This window comes from Etheostoma spectabile, chromosome 9, assembly GCF_008692095.1.
Source record: "Etheostoma spectabile isolate EspeVRDwgs_2016 chromosome 9, UIUC_Espe_1.0, whole genome shotgun sequence".
NCBI classification, from domain to species: Eukaryota; Metazoa; Chordata; class Actinopteri; order Perciformes; family Percidae; genus Etheostoma; species Etheostoma spectabile.
In genome coordinates, this window is record NC_045741.1 from 29,390,351 (window position 1) to 29,399,668 (window position 9,318).

Consider the following 9,318-nt stretch of genomic DNA (forward strand, 5'->3'; position numbering starts at 1 on the left):
CTATACAAATGAGGGTTATTGACCATGGATTCCAAAACATAGTGTAAAACTAGTGGTAGTAGGGGGGTTTTAGTGAAAAAAACAAAAATAAAGTGTTAATTTTTTTTGACCCGGGGGGACAAGACAAGGGTTAGGTTTTCAAAAAGCATTAGACATATGACCCACTATGTTCTGCTTTATGTATCCATGTACCATGTTGACAATATGACATGACATCAGCCCTTAAGAGAGGAACTAGGAAAGGTGAGAAGCAGCAGAGCCTGCCCTGTGGGGAGAGAGATTTCTGTGGATTTGTTGGCATCTGTCGCTCAAGAATTATGTGTTATCTTTAGTTTTATTTTATTTTTCAACTAAATGAGCTCAAGGTTTTTAAAAAAAAGGGGTGGGTACAAAAAGACTCATGATGTAATTTGACAGGTACGCGTCCTACCAAAATCAACGCCTAGGCATTTTACCCTGTGTTTAACTTCAAAATGGAACACATCATATAAGACTCGCGCAACTGTGTGTAACGCCATTACGTGATGTTATTTTACAACTTCAAATGCAAAGCCGGTGGTCACACCTATTGCTTCTAACTCCTTTGACCCGTTTCATTGATCGAATGGAAGCGGTAAATCACTGGGTAATTGGCACACGTCGATTTTTTTTTAAACTTTACCCCCAATGCAGGCCCCACATGACCTCAAAGCAGAGAACGGAGCAAGACGAATGGCGTCAAAAGACATATTCTGAACACTTTAAGTGCCGCTTAATGGTTCTCGGCTTGAGGTGCCTACGTTGTACATTACATCACCTAATGAATTGGAGCTAAACTATGCAGTGTGGTTGCTAATGTGACAGCTTGACGACTGCTTTCACGAGCAGGGGTGTGTCGGGTGGAAGGGCTCCAGCTGAATCCCCGTCCAACTACTTATGCATTGACATTAAACTGCAACACAGTGGTGCTTATGTAATTTGTGCAGGGGAGAGCTGCTTAAGTGTATAGTTTCTACGTGACATTGTCGCGTAGGGGATTTTCACTTTGGATGATTTACGCCGCAAAAATGTTTCGTAGGGCTCATCTTAAACATCAACTCCATTCAAAACAACCTGCATTTGGATGGAAAACAGACTCATGCTTCTTGGAAATGAATTACCTACTACCCACCCTTTCCCCAATATCCCGGTACCCCCTTTAAACTTCTTGTACTCCATGTCCCTTGACTTCCATTTCCCCCCTCTTTTCCCTCTCGTTCTGGAAAGATTGCCACCATATGTTTCATAGAGGGATCCTACAACACGTCTGGCTCCAGGGCCTCTGGCTGAGAAACATGCTAGGCCTCTCTGGGATCAGTAACCTTGGCAACTTGCTCTGTACTTTATCTTTACATCAACATGGCAGCAGGCCCACATTGCCTGGGGATCTCTGATTTCTGTCCATTCACCTTATCCATACCCCCCCCCCCCCCCCCCCCCCACCCATCGTTGATCCAAGTCTACCCGTCTCTATACTTCTTCACCTGAAACCTCTTCTCTCCATCTCCACGTCCCCCCCCCGCAGTGTTCCCCGTACAATAGAAGATGAAAAAAAAAATCCAATTTGATTCAATATATTTCACATTTTCAGGTGTTGACCTCGACAGTGAAAAGCAGAGAAAACAAAGGTTAGAGTTGCGTTAACATTTGTTCCAGCTGTGACAGGAGATAAGTTTGTGTCCATCGACAGGCCATCGGTAATATTATAAAAATAGTTATCAGGTCTATGTGCTGAGTACATGCACACTTTTTTTTTATATCCACACTTTACATCATGATCTGACAGAGAGGTCGCTCAGTAAACGCAGAAGATCATTTTGGTGAGGGTTGCTAAAATAAAGAAAACACTATATTGAAATTGACACTTTTCCATCCATCTTCCATTAAAGTACATGGGCAACACGTGATCATTTAGCTATACATAGCTTTTGTATTTCTGTCTAAAACATCTTTAACTTTCTTGTCTTTGGTTCAGGAACAGTACAGTATGTGGTTTTCAGCACGATGTGTGTTTCTGCAACATGAACGTCAACCAGAAGTATTGTGTGGTATTATGGTGTGTGATGCAGTCCCATGTGGGACTGAACATTTCAATGGTATAAACACGAAAAGACAAAATGTACCCCTTCAGAAAAGCTGGAGCTTTATACAGTACATGTGTCTTTGTGCGTTGGTATAGGTTGCATGTGTAGATGTGTGTGTGTGTTATTGGGAGGTTCAAAATAGATATAGCGATGTGGTGTTGTGTAACCACTTTCATGGTTCCACTAAAAATCACATGTTAAATTGAGCGTAGCATTGCCAAAAAAGCAAAACCCAATCTCAGATGGACAGGAGGTATATTTGACAGGAAAGATAATGTATCGCGCATCCAAGTGGCCTCTTTCCCCACCTACAGTCTCACCCCCCACAACCTCCTAAACCCCTGCAGGGCGACACTTCACCGCAGCAGATTTCACCAGCAAACAAAGCACAAGCATCACGGGTTCTTTTTCTTCCAGCAGCTCCTCCTGATGAGAATCCATGTTCATTAAACAACAGCAGACGGTTGGCTGTGAATCACGCTGAATGAGCGAGTGTAGTGTCGCTCGTTACATTATGCATATTGTACTTTTTAGCGAGAATGTATTTGTACGTTTCCAATAGTGTGTGTTTGCTTTTTGGTTCCTGGTTTGAATTAAAGACTTCCCGACACAATTGAAACAATACATCACTCCTAGCCAAATGTGTGTAACACATCTCAGCACTTGATTTGAACAACACACATGCGCACACTGCCATGGTACATTGGTTTTATGTTTCACAGCTGATTGCAGTTACTTCTTGTTAGAGTGCCCAAAAAGAACAAAAAGACCAAAAACTGAACTAAAGTACCTCATTAAACAAGGGATTCAACATGTTACCTCTAGTGTAGTCTCACTCGGGCTTTTTGCCATTTCCCTGCTTCAAGATCCTCGTTACTCGCCAAAGAAATCAAGTTGTGAAACTGAAGGTCATTTGCACCGTGTGGTTCAGTCCCAATCTAATAACTTGTGTGCTTTCTTGAGATCACTTGGTTATTACGTAAATGGAGACCGTGGTAATGATCTTTCCACATAAGACAGCAAACTGTGGGTGGATGCTGGGAGCTGAAAGATAAGGTAACAACTAATGAGACAAAGAGATGAAGACTTTACAGTAGTAATATGGAAAAGACCACCCCCCCCCCAAAAGCTGACTTCCAGATGATTGGGGAATGGGATGAAAGTAGATACAGCCAGACAACGGTCACTACTTATTTTGTGCATAGTTTAAAGACAATCAGTTCAAAAATGAGTCTGGTACTTTAACCCTTTTAGTGTCCTCCTTCCTTTTGTTTTGTTAATCAATGTTTTTAACTTTTACTTCTCTTTTTGTCCCTTTTGCAATGTTTGTCACTTTATTTGAAAATTAACATTTATTTTTGGAATTTAATGGTCAATAAACATCACTTTTAGGACATTTTTGTTTAGTTAGAAAAGCAGAAATTGGGAATTATTTGGACTAAAATTAAAAGAATCTATGTTGATGGATAATCACAGACTGCTATGTCAACTTTTACTCAATACCATTTCAAAACAATTTTTTTCAAATGCTTTAAAATTGACAAAGATACCCCTAAATGAACAAAAGTAGAGATTTGTACTTGCCAAAGAGCTTTGTGTGGAATCAATCATGTTAGTTTGAGTAACTACAATTGGGTAGTTTAACAAGAACATTGGTATAGGAAAACAGGTCAGTTTGACCCAAGGACAACATGAGGGTTAGTTTATGACCAAATACCTGCAGACAGTCCCATCAGCCCCAGCTGCATATTTGTCCTAAGTGCTACATAGCAAATGGGTAACACTTTCTGGACAAAACGTAAGTAGTTACTAAGGAACAAGTGAGGACCCATCTGACAAGTAATTTATTATTATTAATGAGTAGATCCTAACAAGTACTGGTAGATAATAATGATATACTAGAGAACAGAATAGGAGATACTGTATTAATGAGTCTTTAGGTCTGGAGTTGGAGCCAAATGAGAAACAGGGACTGTTGTGGAAGGAGTGAGGCATCACACTTCTATTCCATCTTTGTTGGGAGTCGTACATGCGCAGTAGCTTGGTAAGGACTACTAGCCAGTCAGAAGCAAAGTACGAGGGCGTGCCATGCTAGCACATTGGCGAGCATTATAACGAGCGTTACAAAGTGACGCACGTTTGTCCCGGAAGTAAAGACTGGACTACAATAGAGCTGTTTGGCGCAATTTCTGATCAGTGTTTTCTCTTGGAGGTGGTAAGTCCCTTTAGGGGGGGGGACTTTGGGCTTTTTCACTTTGTAAACCTATAACGTGCACAAAAAGATACATAACACAATAAAAGGAAAGGGGAAAAGCCAAAAGCATAACATGAGCAATTTAAGGTTAGTGTATGAATATCAGGGTACGAGGCAGAGTCAAATAATTCTCACTCCCAGCATGTCAAAAAGTGGTGCATGGTCAGGTGCCTTTGGCGTAAAAAGTCTCCTCTAGCGTCTAGCCTTTTGGCGTCATATTTAGATGTACTTGACCACAGTTTTTGAAGCTCCGTGTAAGGACGGACATTTAACTGACATGAGCCACAAGAACGGGACATGAACCCCGGTCTCCTGGGTGAAAGTTTGGTTTTGTTTGACCCATCCACCACCCCAACCAACCTCCTCATGTGGATTTACGGTCTTTTGCACTATCCATACCATTGTTGCTCTTAATACTACGTCATCTTGAAGCTCTGCGGCCGAGCTGTTTCTGTACACAGTGTGCTCAACGCAGATCCTAAAGGGGGATTTTTGCATCAGTTTCTGACAATCCACTGACCAAGTGTCAGTATTTTACGAGTTGGGAGTGAAAAAGGGTCGGCAGAGTAGGGCGGGCCATGCCTTTGTACGTCCGTCCCTACAGACCATCCATTCAAGCATCAGCTGTAATACATGGCAAGAACAGCCAGCGAGAAAAACCAAGACACAACTACATCGTAGTGTTCTGTTGAAGTTATTGTTTCTGTAAAACTGGGTAAACACAGAGACTGAGAACACAACACACTGCATACATCACTGTTTTATCTGTAAAGTCTTTAGCATATTTTTGTGGTTGTGTCATGCAGCCAAAGGCTTTCTTGTGCCGTTGACTCACTGTGCCGTAGCTGTAGCATTCCCAGCTGTTGGCACATGCTCTTACTTTGTAATCCCCAGAGGCCACACCAAGGCTGCATTTTTATGTGACGTTCACTTGACTTATAAAGGAAATTGCTCTACGTATAAGGTTCTACTAAAATAAACAGTTGGTGTACAACAGATAAACTACAGAAACGTTCTCCTGGAGTGGAAGGTGGGGGGGGGGGGGGGGGGGGGGGGGGGGGGGGGGGGGGGGTAGTTCTGTGTTTGAGCTTAGTATTTTCTGCGGCGACAGCCTGGTTAAGAAATTATGGCTATAAAAGAGAAATATTACAAATGCTCTCTCCCCTCGGACTTTTCCAGGAGCACTCTTTCAGGAGGTCCAAGTTGACTAATCAAACTCACCCGACAGATTTAAAGGGCATGCTGCAGTGAGGAAAAGTATGCAGAACTTTTGTGTGCGATACATTTGTCACAAGGTGTCCGTGTAATTCATGCCTGCCGCAGCGAGAGTAATCTCTGCAAGCTGCTTGTGGGAAAAGATTCCCTTCAAAAAATATGCATCTCTGCTGCCATTTGTCAAACTGCACATCATTAGCAGCTACGCCTCGCATCGTTAACTTTAACTTTAATTTCACTTCACATGCCAGCCCTTCAAACCCGTCCTTTAGCACTCTCCACTATCAGCTGCATGTCTTGGGCTTGGGCTGACCACAACGTGGCCCCCCATAAAACTGAGAGATTGGACGGGAGGTTATGACGGGCAGCCATCACCACCTCTGTTTATTCAATCTCAGAACTCCACTTCATCCCTTTTTCACCTCTCTTCTTGTCTCCCAGGACTCGATCTTTGACTCCTTTAGGGAGGTCTGCACTTCTAGGAAAACCCCCGTGGACCCGGCAAAAAGACACCACAAAAACAGAAAGCAGGACAGCACATGTACACCCACAGATAACCAACACACGTGTTGAAGCATACCAGTCCTCCCAGAGGATTCAGGATGTTTTGGCTGAACAAACACGAGCTTGTTTATGCTCTGAGGTAGCGCTCAGCAGTTTCGAGAGATTCAAAGTAACTTTTTTGCTGTAAAAATGATTTTTGTGGGCTAAACCACATAAGATCCAAAAAGCCCTCCATGGTGTAGATTTGCGTGGTTCGGAGACCCTGCGTTGGAGATTGCTATGACCATATCAGGAACTTTCCAAATGGTCCCTGCCCTGCGCTGCAGAAATATTACCCAACACACTCAAGGAGCCCCCATCCTCCCAGACCCAGAGCCCAGCAAGGCCAGACAAGCAGATAAAACAACCAGCATCTGCTTTGGGAATGATCCACAGGACAGAAAGAGGACAGAACGATCTGAGGACGTGTGCAGGACATTCCACAGAACATTACAACAAGAGAGGGGAGTTATGCAAGTGAGTTGTGGCTACAGAGGAATCCGGTAGAGCAATAGCCAAGTCAATAACATTTACACCAGAACATAATGCACCTCCGTCGTATACACAGGAATCCACTCACAGACATTTGCATAAATATTGAATATACACTGCCACACTGATATCAAGCAGGAGCAAATCAGCTGGAGTGTGGTTTGAAAAGGCTAAGTCACTGATTGTTGCCAGAAAGAAACTGGTTTATCCCTGGTAGAGTTCCTGGTAGTGAACACAAGGGACGTGTCACACACCCACGGAGTGACCACCCACCTCTGTGTCTTTCGCTAGGACGCTGAACACAACTGCCTGCACGTCTTTGACCCTCTGATCGACGTTCTTACTGTTGATCAGGCTCAGACAGCTGTTGCATGGCCCTCCATGTCTCTGAGTCATACACACACTTGACACTACTGTAAATATCGGACTGCCAGAACGTAAGTGCTGAGTGAAATACAACAGGTGACCATGGTGTGACCCAAGAAACCCCAGAGAAATAGAATCCGTTGGGCAGGCCGTGAATACACCTGACTCAGTTGGGATTAATTTCATTTTCCTGGCTTCATTATTTTTGAACCTGCAAAATATTTCCTTCCACTTTCACTTCTAGTGTCACAAGGTGAGTTTTGAAACTAATCCAACAGCCTGTATGGCAAGTATTACAACAGACTGGAGACTTGCACTCAAGTCAAACTAAAAAGAGAGATTTTGCTGATTTAAGTCCAGCTCTGTGTCATGGCAGTGTGGGCACTGTGTAAGGTTGAACGGTGTTTGGCCGATCAAAGCAGCAGGGGTCTGCCGAGATCTGCCAATGACTCCGTTTTGCATCATCCGGCGGATCTCAGAAGCCAAACACCGCTCATCTACTACCTACTACTCCGGCATACCCACACAAAGATGACACAGAGCAGTTTAAAAGCAGCAACGGATCCCTTTACAGTAAGTCAAAAAAGGGGCATAAAATACTTGGCCTACTACTTCACAATTTCTTTATGAAGACTTGTGACTTGCCCCAAGAGTCTTAAAAATAGATCTAGGCCTGGATTTATCAAAACTTTTATGATTGCACTTAGAATACAAAAGACCCTCATTGAAGGTTAAGACTAAGACAAATTTAACAATTAATTAAAGCACCAGTATACTTCATCAGAACTGCTTATCCGTTGGTTAAACGCCTTCGCGCCTTTCTGACATCGGGGTTTGGGCGGGCTGTGTTTGTCATATCTGTAACATCCCAAAAACAATCACATACACGCTCACTTCACACTGATTGGCTGTGCCAAAGTGAGAAAGGAAGCAGGGTTCGAACTAGAGCCCGACCGATAAATTGCCGGGCCGATCTGATGCATTTCCGATTTATTGGTATTGGCATTTATAATGGCCGATTTAAAAAAACAAAAGTAAAAAAAATAACCATGTTATGAGTGCATAGTTTGTCACTGAACACATAAAAAACAAAAAAAACAAAATGACTTTAAGTTTCAGATCGTAAGTTTGTATTTTTATACATTTTATTCAACATATTTTGATGTTCCTCTGTTCTGTTGTGACAGTAAAACAAATTATTATCATATTTTTAGTGAGAACTCAAATAACTAATGTTAGGGACATCTGTTTATTTTGTTACGTGTTTCTGGATTTAAAAAAAAAAAAAAGTATATTGGCCGATAAATCGGCATGTCGGATTTTTTAATAAACAAATATTCACATCGGTATCAGCCTTAAAAATCCTTTATCTGTCAGGCTCTAGTTTGAACTTCTCTCTCTAGCTCTCGTTTTTCATCCTCCACACATTATGAACAACTGAGTGCAACACTTTGAGTGCCTTATAAGTATATGCTCATATTAAAGAGATATTGTGTCACTATGACAGGCGGCTTTTCATCGTGCCTTTGAGTGTGGCCATTTGGATTATCTATAAACTATTTTGATTTTTTTTGAACGGTTTGACAACACATACTGTCGATTTTTTTCTCACATTGCATGTATTTTCTGAGCATGAAGAACCAATCAGACACAAGGATTTTCCCCTAATCTACCTCATTGTTCATTCTCTGACAAAATCTTTACATCCATATGTTATTCAACAAAAGGCTTGTGTGGTTTTACATTTTCTGCTTAATCTCAAGTAGCAATCAACACATGATCTTTACAAAAAAGATATAGACCATATAGATAGACATTGAAATGTTACTTGGCCTAAATAAAGACAAAAATAAAACTGAACTAGAAAGTGGTAGAAGGTATGCTGTCGGTGGAGGAGGAACCAACAAAAAAAGTGGAATCTCGCATCCCTTTGAAGAAGAATAAGATTTTTTTGCATGCCTGAGAATGCAGAAAAAGATATGTATCTAACAAAAAGGGTTTTCTTTAGATAACAGCTTAATAGAAAAGACCCCAGCCGGCACTATATTTTTAGTATTATTTGTTTTCTCAAACCGTATATTCAAAATTTCATTTTTGGCGTCTCAACTCTGAGGACAGGATGTAAGCTATGAAGAGCCACAACACACACGCACACACACACACACACGCACACACACGGCAAAGAGCTGTATCCCAGACAAGATGATTAATGTGGCGGCTGTAGATGTACCCACACCAGACAACTCAAGCATGACTCACAAAATTCTTTGACAGGAAAAACCGAAGGAGACATGAGAAGGACGCATGGGAGAGGGGAGGAAGAGGATGTTGCCGGGGACCCCCCCC

At 42.1% G+C, this 9,318-nt stretch overlaps 1 long non-coding RNA gene across 1 annotated transcript in view; it reads left to right on the forward strand.

Annotated features, from left to right (window-relative positions):
* Positions 1 to 4,371, forward strand: part of LOC116695698 (uncharacterized) — a 22,910-nt gene extending 18,539 nt beyond the window's left edge. The window contains exon 3 of the long non-coding RNA XR_004333534.1: positions 4,274 to 4,371. This is a non-coding gene — a long non-coding RNA (uncharacterized LOC116695698). The remainder of the gene's footprint in view (positions 1 to 4,273) is intronic.
* Positions 4,372 to 9,318: the final 4,947 nt, after the last annotated feature.